The following is a 13,105-nucleotide window of genomic DNA, read 5'->3' on the forward strand; positions in this document are numbered from 1 at the left end:
ATCAGTCCTTATAGGCGCTACAATTCCCACTTATGGAAAATATTTCTAAGAGTCTCTTTTAGTTCTAGCAGTAATACATAACATACAGCGTTATGTCTAATTTTTGTTAAGCATTGCATGTCTACAGCTTGTGGTATGATGACCTTCATGTCTAACTTAATAGACTTTAGAGTTCATTTAAAAAAAATTGTAGACCTTTCAAGAATGTTGCTATTGCATCAGTGGAAAAATATAACAACTTTTTGGTGGCTCAAAAAATCTCTCTAAATCACTCCCAGATATGTCAGAATCTTGTGTAGCTTAGATAAAGTGCCTGCTTCATAGTTCAAAGGTTTCATTTGTGTTAGAACTGAACTTCCCAATCTGAATCTCACATGAGGCATGTTCTCAGTGCTGCAAAGTTAGGACCAAATTAGTCTTAATTGTGTGTTCACCTTGACACTAGCTGCTAACTCTTTTCTAGTCATGCTATTTTTCCAGCTATAGTGCATCTTTTATGTGGCTGAACTGTGTTTAACTTTCTTTAACATGAAATATATTGAACCAGATTAATAACATACAGCTATCAGCAGTAAGATAAAGCCAGGTTACCTTGGGTACGAAGTACTGAACAAGAGACATCTCTTGTAATGAAGGCCAGTTGAGAGGTGATGAACAAGAAGAATTACTCCTAAATTAGTTGCAATCAAAAAGAATGACAAAGATTTGTGTGTGCACTCTGTCTGAACTAGGCCCAGAGTACCTTCTAGCAACAAACTGTCACAGGAACAAAAACACAGTTGACATTGCACGTTGTGATAGACAATGCTAGATTCAACATTTAGACATAAATTGGCCCTGTGACAAGGGTATGTTTAAAAGTGCAACAAAACATTTTGAAATGCTTGATAAAGATCAAAGGTATACAGTGCATGCATGCAGATATGAAAGTCAGCTTGTCTCATTCAGCAAAAAGAGAGATCCTTTCACCTTGAGATAGTTAATATAAAATTGGCCTGCATCAGCTGTGATGAATTGCTCTTCTTTTCCTTAGGCTTAATTCTCTTTTCTCTTAACTCTAGATTTACTCCAGTGTAAATCAGAAGAGAATTGGACCCCTTGTCCTGCATGTTGCCTATCTGGACTGTAAACTCGTTGGGTCTCTTATTAAATTTATGTAATTTAATACCTACCACACTTTCAAAATCAGGTCCTATATAACACGAACCTATCCTTCCTCACAAAATGTGCCAGGAAAGCAATACAGAAAAGTGGGAGCAGCTCCCACTTATTGTGGCAGGTTGAACAAATGTCAGCTTGTAGCTCACCGTCCATATGCATTCTAGAGTCTCCTTGTTTCTGTGCCAAACAAAATATTCCAGAGAGCAGACAACATTCTTTATCTGTTCACACGGAAAAAGAAAATGTTTAGGATAAACTGGAAAGCAGCCACTCTGCAGCCAAAGATGGGAAGTGGCAGTTCTCTCTTTTCAATATCATTTTTGGGCTGCTCTTTGAACCAGGATTCTATGGACTTAGAATCTCTACTTTTCTAAAGAGCACAGGAACTGCTGAAACATAATGACACTAGCAATTTTCAGTGGTAACTGATGTCTTATATTGGCTGCCTATCTGGACGGAGACACTTCATAGGGGAAATTACTGGTAGTTTCCTCTGCAAGCAGCATCTGTGCCCCCTCCTGCCTGTTGTCAAAAAATCTTCAGGTGGGAGGCTCCCAGGCCCCTTTGCAAAGTAGTGGGAGATAACTGATGCTGAAGTCTGTTACTGTTTATTTTAAATGTCACATTCCTTGGGGTTTCCCCTCAAGTGGCCCTGGAGTGTGCACAAAGTTGATGCTTTTGAAGCATTCTGTACCTCTCCTTGGGATGGCTGAAAGCTGATTACAGTCCTTGCAGAAAAATATTCCACTAGCCAAAAATAGGGAAGATGGAGATATTAACATGAAAAATTTTCAGGTTCAGCTCTGTCCATCAAGTAGGCTAAGGTGCAGCCTGACTTTTCTGGTGAAAGCACTTTTCCCACACATCATAATTAAGTTGGCCCAATTACTGTCCCAGGCCCATGCGTGGGCAGTGGAGGTGTAGAGACTGCCCTGAACATACTACTTCGGTTCTGGACCTCTGGGTCAAGTCAGCAGATCTGGAGCCTGATTCTGTTTTCACATCACTTTTATATCTGTTTAAGTCTTGATGCTCACTGGGGAAAGTCAGAAAAGAATCAGGCTGCAGATGAGGAGAGGCAGGCAAGGAGCATGGCTGGATGGGAACCAAACTGGTCTATCCATTCCTATTAAGGAAGATGATGCCACTGATGTAAAAGGAAACGACATCTCTGTACAATAGAGAGAGCAGAAAAGGGGGTTCAAGAGATGATGTGCAAATGTGAGAGGACATTTGATCCCTCAATCAGGAAATAACTACTCTAACTTTCTGCTTGCCTCATAATTAGACAATATCATTCTTTCTTAGGTCGATGAGACCAAGATAAGGTCTTACAAGCTACTTTTTTTGTTGCATTCAAAGAGACAAGTTAATAGACCAGCTATTTTTATGTTCTGAGAGAGAGAAATACAAAGCAGAAGTTTAAAAACAGATGTCCCTGAAAGAGTGAAACAGGACCACTGGAGGCAAATATGTGTCTCAGCAGTGGAGATACGCCATGCTTGTGAAACATGAAACAAAAGTACCACAAACTGCGTTGGTTTTTTTTTTTAAATGTAATTTCCTCTTTTTGATTTATTTTAGTAGCAGACCAGTGGGTTCTGCATGGCTGAGGGGTATGTCTCCCTGAGTGACTCACCCAGGGGCACGTGTAATAGTATAACAAATGCATCATAGAAACTTCAGGTGAGAAGACCATCTGTTTTGCTTCTTGCCAACTAGTCTAGCCCCTGATTAGTGAAAGGAGTGAAATTGGAACTTCCTGAGGAAGGGCATTTTGTGGGGTTTGCCCCGAGTCGTGGCTTCATTCTTTTGTACAAGTAGACCTGGCTGGGACTCCTTTCCTGATGATTTTGTCAGAGTCAGGAAGGAATCCCCCAGCCCGTCCCTTGTAAACAGCATTGGCCAGATGTATTATGGGAAGTTTCTAACTTCCTTTGAGACTTTAGGTATTAGCCATTTCCGGTGACAAAATACTAATTAATAGTCTGATCAGTTATGGCAAATCCAATTTTACTATGTTCATTCACAGCCCCTGTTCCTAAACTGGCTTTGGAGATGATTGATGCTGAGAAATAAGAGGTGCTTCCTTACTCACCCTGTGGAGCTGCGCAAGCTGTCCACCGGAGTAGAGAGAGATTGGATTTGGCAATTGAATCTGAGTCTGTTTTCATGTGGGTCCCCATTCTGGTTTCACATGTTCTGCAGAGCTCCTTCAGTAGGAAGGGTTTGGTCTTGAAGGCCTTCCTTGGAGAACAAAGTGAATACAATGCCAAGTCATTCTAGAGTGTAGATTTTTATTTTTTATTTTTTAATTGCACGGCTCCACCTCCATAGAGGTAGCCTGGATGCTGAATAAAACCAGCATTCAGTGGTTCTCCAGCCAGCTGTAAACCAGACTCATGCACTAATAATACAGGCAGATTCTGTGGCAGGGTCATCATTGTGTCAGCCCTCTCAGCACCATCTTATCACTGAACCATGCCCCAACACAACCTTAAACTCGCTACATTCAAAAGTCTGGCTCTGAAGTCATGGGGAGTTTTGTCACTTGACCGGGTCAGGACTGGGCGTACATTCTGTTAGGGCAGCTCTTTGTGTTAGACCTGATTTATGTGATCCACTTACACGATTTCAGTAATAATCTACAAGTCAAGAGCAGCTAAGCTGGCAGGGGGAGGCAGTGAGATGCTGCCAGAGCCTTCCCCCTCTGCTTCCCCTCTGCTAGAGCTTTTCCCTGCTGCCAGAGTCTTTCCCTGCAGCAGACAAAGACTCTAGCAGAGGAGAGGCAACAGGACACTACACTGTTTAAAAATAGCAATGTAGACGGGGAAGGCACTGCTTGGGCATGTAGAGAGCTGTGCAGGGTACATACCCACAGGGTTAAGGTGTGTCTTTCCTCTTCTCACCTAAGCAATGCCCCCTTCCCTGACTACACTGCTATTTATACCCTTGCTAGGGAGGCTAACTGTGTAAGTACTCTATGCACTGCCAAAAGGAGCGTGCAGTGTACAGGTACCTAAAGTGGGGAAATCTTTGCTTTCCGGCTGAGTCACGTCAGGATAGGGACAGCCCTCTGAGAGGTAAGGAAGCTCCATTATCCCCAGTACAAAATACAGGTTTTTTTGCTGTCTCTTTTTTAAAGTCTCCCTTGGAGTGGGGAAAATAATACTCTGGGTTGCAATTACAGGGCAGATAACAGGTTCATAAACATTAATGAACTCTGTAAGCCCCCAGATAGTTTTGCAAAGTTCGTGGACCTTTGAATTCTGTGAGGTTGGATCTTTCCTGCGGATGAACGGGAACTTGTAAGCTCACCATTTCTGGCATTCTCCACTGACATTGATGGGAGTTCGGCACACAGAGGGCCAGGGAGCTTCCCCAGCACAGCATATTAACCGCTTGTTGATTTTCTGTTTGAGAGTTTTGTCTGTAGTGGGATTTGATATTTCCTGGCAGCCACTATGGTTTAAAAAAAAAAAACAGCAGCAGCACCACCAAAAAACGTCTGGGCTTTTAAAAAAAATGGATATTGCACTACATTTTAAAAATTAGACATAAGAAATGTCACCAAAAGAGGAAGTGACTACAGGAAGGGGAAGCTAGTGAATGCCAAAATGCATGGCTCAGCAATGTCCTGCAACCTGCCTTTCTAAAGTTAGCTTTCAAAATTGCAGATAGCACTTGCAGAACAAAAAAGAGAGATCCTCTGGGCTTCTTCCCTCTGACAAAAATGGAAAGTGCTTTTAAATTTGGGGATAACCTCGTACTATGACATGATGTGGGTGGATCCATGAGCCTATTTTACTGTAAACTATCAGCAAAAGAATTTCTCAGCAGAAGTTGAATTCTTAAAATAGGCGAATATTCATGCACATTTAATTGCTTCCTAAAGCTAAAATAAAGTCCCAACATAATTTTTAAAAGTTACTGCATATTAATTGTGATAGACCCAGGCCAGTTGGGTACAGCAGAATAGCCGAAGGCAGATATATTGGCCACTGGATTAACAGTTTTCTGTTCCCTGACTGACCAGAGCGGGGGCTGCTCCAGGATAATGAGAACACCTGACTCTAATTAACCTGTAAAGAGTCAGGTGAGGCCAGTCAGTTAATGTGACCACCTGACTCTAATTAAGGCCCTGCTGTTACTATAAAAAGGGCTCACTCCAGTCAGGCAGGGAAGTCAGGGAGCCAGAGGAGAGGAAGTGCGGCTGAAGGGCTGGTTACTGAAGACACCCTCAAACCATCGTTAAAGGAGCCCTAAGGTAAGGGTGAAGAAGGGAGAAGTAGGAGAGCTGTGGGGAAGTGGCCCAGGGAAATGTAGCAATTTTGGCAGTGAAAGGTTGGCTGCCAACAACTGCTACCATTAGGGTCCCTGGGCTGGAACCCGGAGTAGAGGGCGGGCCTGGGTTCCCCCCAACCCACCACTACAGGAACATCTCCTGGAAGGGGAAGTCAGGTCCCTGTCAGGACAGGAGGCTGAACAGAGACTGTGGGAGTTCTCTCCCCAACCTCCTTGCAGGCCTATGATGAAAAGGGCTCAGTAGACTGTAACCCTGGCCCTAGAGAGAGAAGAGCTATGTGGAGGGTCACAGTGAGCCACTGAGGCTAGCATAAACTGCCTAGAAGCGCAGGACCCATGGGAGCAAGGTCAGAGCTCTGCCACAACTGGTGTCAGAAGTGGGATCGTGATTGTTCACAGCGTGGCGGAACAAAGAGGGGATTACTAAAAAACAAACAAACAAAAACAACAAAACAAACAAACAAAAAAAAGTGCACTGGGGTTTTTGGTTGTGGGTTTTTTTGTTGTTGTTGTTTGTACCACCATGGAGGAGGTGGTGAGAGCACTGGTGCAAGCCACAGCGGCCCAGCAGGAGGCAACACGGGCTCAGGCGATGGCACAACAGGAGTCCATGAGGTTACAGCAGGAAACCAACCAATTATTAATGAGCCAGGCGACCCAAGATCGAGCCCTCCTGTGCGAGGTTGTGGACCAGCTGAAGATCCTCACCACCCAGGCCCGGGGGTCCAATGGGACGCGAACCCTGAGGGCCACTGGTTGTCTGCCAAAGATGACGGCAGACGATGACATAGAGGCGTATCTCCTCTCATTTGAAAGGACTGCACAGCGTGAGGTGTGGCCCCTGGAGCAGTGGGCCAGCATTCTCGCCCCTTTCTTGTGCGGAGAGGCCCAGAAGGCCTACTTTGATCTGCCCACTCAGGATGCCGCTGACTATTCCCGGCTGAGGGCAGAGATCCTAGCACGATCTGGGGTGACAACAGTGGTACGGGCCCAGAGGTTCCAGGAGTGGAAATACAGGGAGAACAAACCTCCAAGGTCCCAACTATTCGACCTCATACACCTTGCTCGGAAGTGGTTACGGCCTGAGGCATGCAGCCCGGAGGAGATTTTAGAGACTTTGGTCATGGACCATTACATGCGGGGACTGCCGCCAGATCTCCGCCAGAATGATCCGTCCACCTATGACGAAATGATCACATTGGTGGAAAGATGGATAACAGCCAGGGAATTAACCCAACTACCCAAGGAAGGCCCCTCACGAAACAAACTTTTGACCCCGACCATGGAGGGTTGGGCGGCCAAACCCCCAGGAAGTCCTAGGTGGAAGAAGAGGGAGATTGAAAACCAGTCGGGAACCCAGAAGGAAGGGAAAGACTTGAGTGGGGGGAACCCTGGGACTAAATCCCCTAACCCACGTGATAGGGGAGTGACTAGAAGCAATTATAGGTGTTATGGGTGCAGGGAGTTGGGGCACATAGCTGCTCAGTGCCCCAATGTCATAGAGCCAAGGCAGTGTAACCTGGGGAACAGGGCAGACCCATGCAGCCTACTCAATATTGTAGGGGTCGCAGTCACTCCACATAAATATACAAGGCAGGTAAAGTTGAATGGGGTAGAAACCATGGCATTCGTAGACTTGGGGAGTGCTATCACCCTGATTTCGGGTAAATTAGTGAAGCACAGCCAGTTAATGCAGGCCAAGTGTACGGGGGTAACCTGTGTCCATGGGACTGTTAGCTACTACCCAATCATACCAGTAAAAATTGAAATTCAGGGAAATGTCACCGGTGTGGAAGCAGGAGTAGTTCCAAACCTCCCATACCCCGTGCTCATAGGTAGAGATTTCCCTGGGTTTGGAAACTTGCTCCCACCGGAGGAACTGGAGGGAGAGGAGCTCCCCAAACTTCAGGGGGTTTCCGCGGCAGAATGTCACCTCCCATTTTTCGCAGAAATGTCCCAGGAGCTATTCCCTGTCCCAGGGAAAGGCAGGAAGACCAAAAGAGAAAGGAGGGCGGCCAAGGCCTTGGGTACCCGAATCCTGACACAAGGACAGAGGGTCGCCTGTGTAGGCAGACGTACACGGGCAACTGAAGAGGAGGGCCCTGAGACAGAGGAGGGGTCAGAGACCGCTTCCAACCCCAACCTCACGGAGCCAGCCGAGAGGGCAGAGACAGATCCCCCAGAGTTCAGGCTGTTAAGCCCAGAGAGAGAGACTTTTGGACGGGACCAGGTGGAAGACCCAAGGTACGAGAATGCCAGGAAGGAGGTGGCTGAGATAGATGGGGTACCCATAGAGGGAAAGGCCCGGGGACCAGGGCCTTATTTTGTGATCAAGAGGAATCTCCTATACCGGATCGTGCAAATTCAGGAGCAAGAGGTACACCAGCTCCTAGTCCCCCGGAAACACCAGAAGGCAGTATTAAGCCTCACTCACAGTCACCTTTTTGGAGGACACTTGGGAGTGGAGAAAACCCAGGCACGAATCTTACGCAGGTTCTTCTGGCCGGCGGTACATGAAGACGTCCGGCGGTACTGTGCCTCTTGCCCTGAATGTCAACTGCACAGCCCTCGTCCACATCTAAGAGCTCCTCTGGTACCCCTGCCGATCATCAAAGTCCCATTTGAGCGGATCGCCATGGATCTTGTGGGACCGCTAGAGAAAACGACCCGAGGCCACCAGTATGTGCTTGTCATCCTAGACTATGCAACCAGGTACCCAGAAGCTGTCCCCTTATGAAATACAGCTTCCAAGAGCATTGCCAAAGAATTAGTGGCAATCTTTGCCCGGGTAGGGCTACCAAAAGAAATCCTCACAGACCAGGGAACACCATTCATGTCCAAGTTGATGAAGGATTTGTGTTCCCTGCTCCATGTCCAGACGCTGCGGACTTCAGTTTACCATCCACAAACCGATGGTCTGGTGGAAAGATTTAACCAAACCCTCAAGGCCATGATAAGAAAGGTGGTAAGCAAGGATGGGAAAGATTGGGACAACCTACTACCGTACCTCATGTTCGCCATCCGTGAGGTCCCCCAAGCTTCCACCGGATTCTCCCACTTTGAGCTGTTGTATGGACGCAACCCCCGAAGCATCCTGGACATAGCCAAGGAAATTTGGGAGGAGGAACCCAGTGAGGGGAAGAACATAATAGAACATGTACTACAGATGAGGGATCGGATAGCCCGGGTCACTCCCATAGTGAGGGAACACCTAGAGAAGGCCCAAGAGGCCCAGAGAACCTACTACAACCGCCAAGCCAAGCTTCATCAGTTTCAAACTGGTGACCGAGTAATGGTACTGGTACCCACGGCCGAAAGTAAGCTGTTGGCCCAGTGGCAAGGGCCCTATGAAATAGTTGAACCCGTATGGAAAGTAAATTACAAGGTGCGACAACCAGGACATCGAAAAGTAGAGCAAATATATCATGTCAACCTTCTGAAACCATGGCATGTGCGAGAGGCATGCACAGTGATTCGAGAAGAGCTGCACCCAGGGAACAAAAATCCTGAACAGGTGAGGGTGTCTCCTGATCTAACGACAGCCCAGAAGAAAGAGGTAACTGAAATGATTGCCCAATATCAAGATGTATTCTCAACAAAGCCAGGTCGCACAACCGGGACATATCACCACATCATCACAAACCCTGGGGCCAGAGTAACTATGAGGCCCTACCGGGTGCCAGCAGCCAAAAGGGAGGAAATAAAAGCGGAAGTCAGGAAAACGCTGGAGATGGGGGTCATCAAAGAATTCCACAGTCAGCGGTCCAGCTGAATAGTGTTGGTGCTCAAACCTGATGGCACCACAAGGTTCTGCAACGACTTCCGTCGACTAAATGAGATATCCCAGTTTGATGCCTACCCTATACCCCGCATAGATGAACTAGTGGACCATCTGGGGAATGCCCGGTACTTGACTACCTTAGATTTGACAAAGGGGTACTGGTAGATTCCCCTAGCCGAAGATGCAAAGGAAAAGACGGCATTTTCTACACTAGAGGGTCTCTTCCAATATACGGTCCTTCCTTTTGGACTACATGGGGCTCCAGCTACCTTTCAGTGCCTCATGGACAAGTTATTACGCCCCCATACCAGTTATGCTGCGGTCTACTTGGATGACGTGGTGATTCATACCCCAGACTGGGAGACCCACTTGGAAAAAGTGGGGGCGGTCCTTGATACCTTCTGGCGAGCTGGCCTTATGGCGAACCCTGTTAAGTGCGCTATAGGGTTCACGGAGGCCAAATATCTTGGCTACGTGGTAGGAAAACCCCAACTGAATAAGTTAGAGGCCATCCAAAATTGGCCTCGGCCGAGTCGTAAGAAGCAGGTCCGAGCATTTCTACGGGTGGTGGGGTATTACCGGCGTTTCATCCCCCATTTTGCTACAAGGGCAAGTCCCCTAATGGACTTAGTGAAGGCCCGTGGTCCTGATCCAGTCAGATGGTCCGATGCAGCAGAGAGGGCATTTGCGGACTTACGGACTGCCCTCTGCAGTAACCCCGTATTCATAGCCCCAGATTTCAACAAGGACTTTATCCTACAGACAGATGCATCCGAGGTAGGGTTGGGGGCCGTCCTGTCGCAGATGGTTGGGGAGGAGGAGGAACACCCAGTTCTCTACCTCAGTAGGAAACTCCTTCCGAGGGAACAAAAATATGCAGTTGTAGAGAGAGAGTGCCTCGCTGTAAAATGGGCCATGGAAACGTTGTGTTACTACCTGCTGGGGCGCAGATTTATCCTTGTGACTGACCATGCCCCTCTTCAATGGATGCAACGGAACAAGGAAAAGAACACAAGGGTAACCAGGTGGTTCTTATCCCTCCAACCTTTCCAGTTCCACATAGAGCACAGAGCAGGGAGTCGCCATAGCAATGCCGATGGCTTATCACGCATACACTGTCTGGCGTCCCAAGCTGCCCAACCCCTTAGTGTTGAGCAAGGGGGAGGGATATGTGATAGACCCAGGCCAGTTGGGTACAGCAGAATAGCAGAAGGCAGATATACTGGCCACTGGATTAACAGTTTTCTGTTCCCTGACTGACCAGAGCAGGGGCTGCTCCAGGCTAATGAGAACACCTGACTCTAATTAACCTGTAAAGAGTCAGGTGAGGCCAGTCCGTTAATGTGACCACCTGACTCTAATTAAGGCCCTGCTGATACTATAAAAAGGGCTCACTCCAGTCAGGCAGGGAAGTCAGGGAGCCAGAGGAGAGGAAGTGCGGCTGAAGGGCTGGTTACTGAAGACACCCTCAAACCATCGTTAAAGGAGCCCTAAGGTAAGGGTGAAGAAGGGAGAAGTAGGAGAGCTGTGGGGAAGTGGCGCAGGGAAATGTAGCAATTTTGGCAGTGAAAGGTTGGCTGCCAACAACTGCTACCATTAGGGTCCCTGGGCTGGAACCCGGAGTAGAGGGCGGGCCTGGGTTCCCCCCAACCCACCACTACAGGAACAGCTCCTGGGAGGGGAAGTCAGGTCCCTGTCAGGACAGGAGGCTGAACAAAGACTGTGGGAGTTCTCTCCCCAACCTCCTTGCAGGCCTATGATGAAAAGGGCTCAGTAGACTGTAACCCTGGCCCTAGAGAGAGAAGAGCTATGTGGAGGGTCACAGTGAGCCACTGAGGCTAGCATAAACCGCCTAGAAGCGCAGGACCCACAGGAGCAAGGTCAGAGCTCTGCCACATAATATAATCCTGTGTTGACCATTTTGCGTCCCAGGGATTCATATCAGAAAGTTATTTTGATTGCCTGGATTTTGTACTGCCTGGACCAGGTTCACTAGCACTTGCATAAACTTGGACAGATTTTACAGTAGCAGAAAGAGCTCTTTTGGGCAGGAGTTCTCTTTTTTTTGTTTTGTCTGTACAGTGCCTAGCACACTAGGGTCATGGTCTGTGACTGGGGCTCCTAATTGCTATGCAATATAAGAAATAATAAGAACCTCTCACCTATGGTGCGATGTAAGACACTGATAGTGTCTCAGAAATGGGTTGTACTGGCAAGGTAATGGCTGTCGCCAGACAGGCCCGGCTTTAGGAAGTGCGGGGCCCCGGCAGGGATGACTGAAAAAAAAACATGTAAAAAAAAGCCTTTCATTTCTTAGCAACTAGTTCCTTATAAAAAGTTCTGATTTAAGGGATGTGCCACAGTATGTATTTTTTGTGCCAATAGGGTTACCGTACGTCTGTATTTTCCTCCCGGATGGTGATTTAAGAACCAAAAAGACTGACTTGTCCGGGAAAATACGGATGTATGTTAACCCTCCCTAAAGTTCTTTTTTAAAAAGATGGGCCTGAACTAGAAATGAGCTCCGTTTCACATGTGTGGGTCCTCGCCATTCCCTGGGGGGCCAGTGTGCACATGTGTGGGTCCCAGCTGCTCCCTGCCCCCCTCACTGAAGCAGGTGTGCAGGGTTACTGCCCTGGGAACTGCAGGGCACCACGGGACATGGGGCTGGCTGGAGGCAGGGCAGGGGCTCACTGGAGGTAGGGTCTGGCTGCAGGCAGGGCAAGGGGTGCAGGGCTGGCTGGAGACAGGCGGGTGTGGGGTGGGCTGGCTGGCTTCAAGTAGGGCTGCAGGGGGTGCGGCAGGGGTTGGCAGGGCTGGAGACAGAGGAGTGCAGGACTGGCTGGCTTCAGGGAGGGGGGTGCGGCAGGGATTGGCTGGAGACAGGGCAGGGGGGTGCGGGGCTGGCTGGAGATGGGCTGGCTGCCGGCAGGGGGTGCAGGGCTGGCTGCAGACAGGGGCTGGTGCAGGCAGGGCAGGGGTGTGGGGCTGGTGCAACAGGAGCTGGCTGTGGGCAGGGGGTGCGGGTACAGGGGGTACAGCCCACCTGTATGGTGAGTGCCCCCTCCTTCTCCCTCCCCCACCGGGGTAGCAGCAGCAGCCCAGGGCTCGGAGGCTATTTAAAGGGCCTGGGGCTCCCCTGCTTCCACTACCCCGTAAATAGCCGAGGAAGCCCTGGGGAAGTGGCGGGGCTCCGGCGGCTATTTAAAGGGCCGGGGCGGTAGAAGCAATGGGAGCCCCAGACTTTTTAAATATCCCCCAGAGCCCTGCAGCCCTACCCCAGGGCTCCAGCAGTGGGGCTCTGGTGGCAATTTAAAGGGCCTGGGGAAGCCGGGCCACCCCGGTACAGCGCACCGGCTCTTGCCGGTACGCCGTACTGGGGTTTGGGCACGGGGCCCTCTTAGGGGCGGGGCCCGATTCAGGGGAATTGGTTGAATTGGCCTAAAGCTGGCCCTGTCGCCAGAGAGGCTGAGAAATCCCTTATGGATAGGCTTGAAAGGATTAGCTTTTTATCGGTAAATGTTGATAAACTTGGAACACACACACGCACACGAAAAAATATTTTCATCGATAATCAACGTTTATGAATAGTCAAAGTGAGAAGAATGGACCTTAAGAATTTATTAGTTTGATTTTAAGGCTCAAATTTTGATATATGACATTGACAGTGTGTATTTTATGGTTATAAAGCTTTAACTTTTTTAATCTCAGCCTCTATTGTCATTAGATATTTGTCTGACTCCCCCAATAATGTCCCATAACTGTGAAAATTTAAACAGATAAACATTTTTAAATGCTTAAAAATATCCTTGAAATTATACAAAAAAATCTTTCTGCCAAGTCTGCTTGTGGAAAAGT

Source organism: Mauremys mutica, chromosome 1, assembly GCF_020497125.1.
Source record: "Mauremys mutica isolate MM-2020 ecotype Southern chromosome 1, ASM2049712v1, whole genome shotgun sequence".
Lineage (NCBI taxonomy): Eukaryota > Metazoa > Chordata > Testudines > Geoemydidae > Mauremys > Mauremys mutica.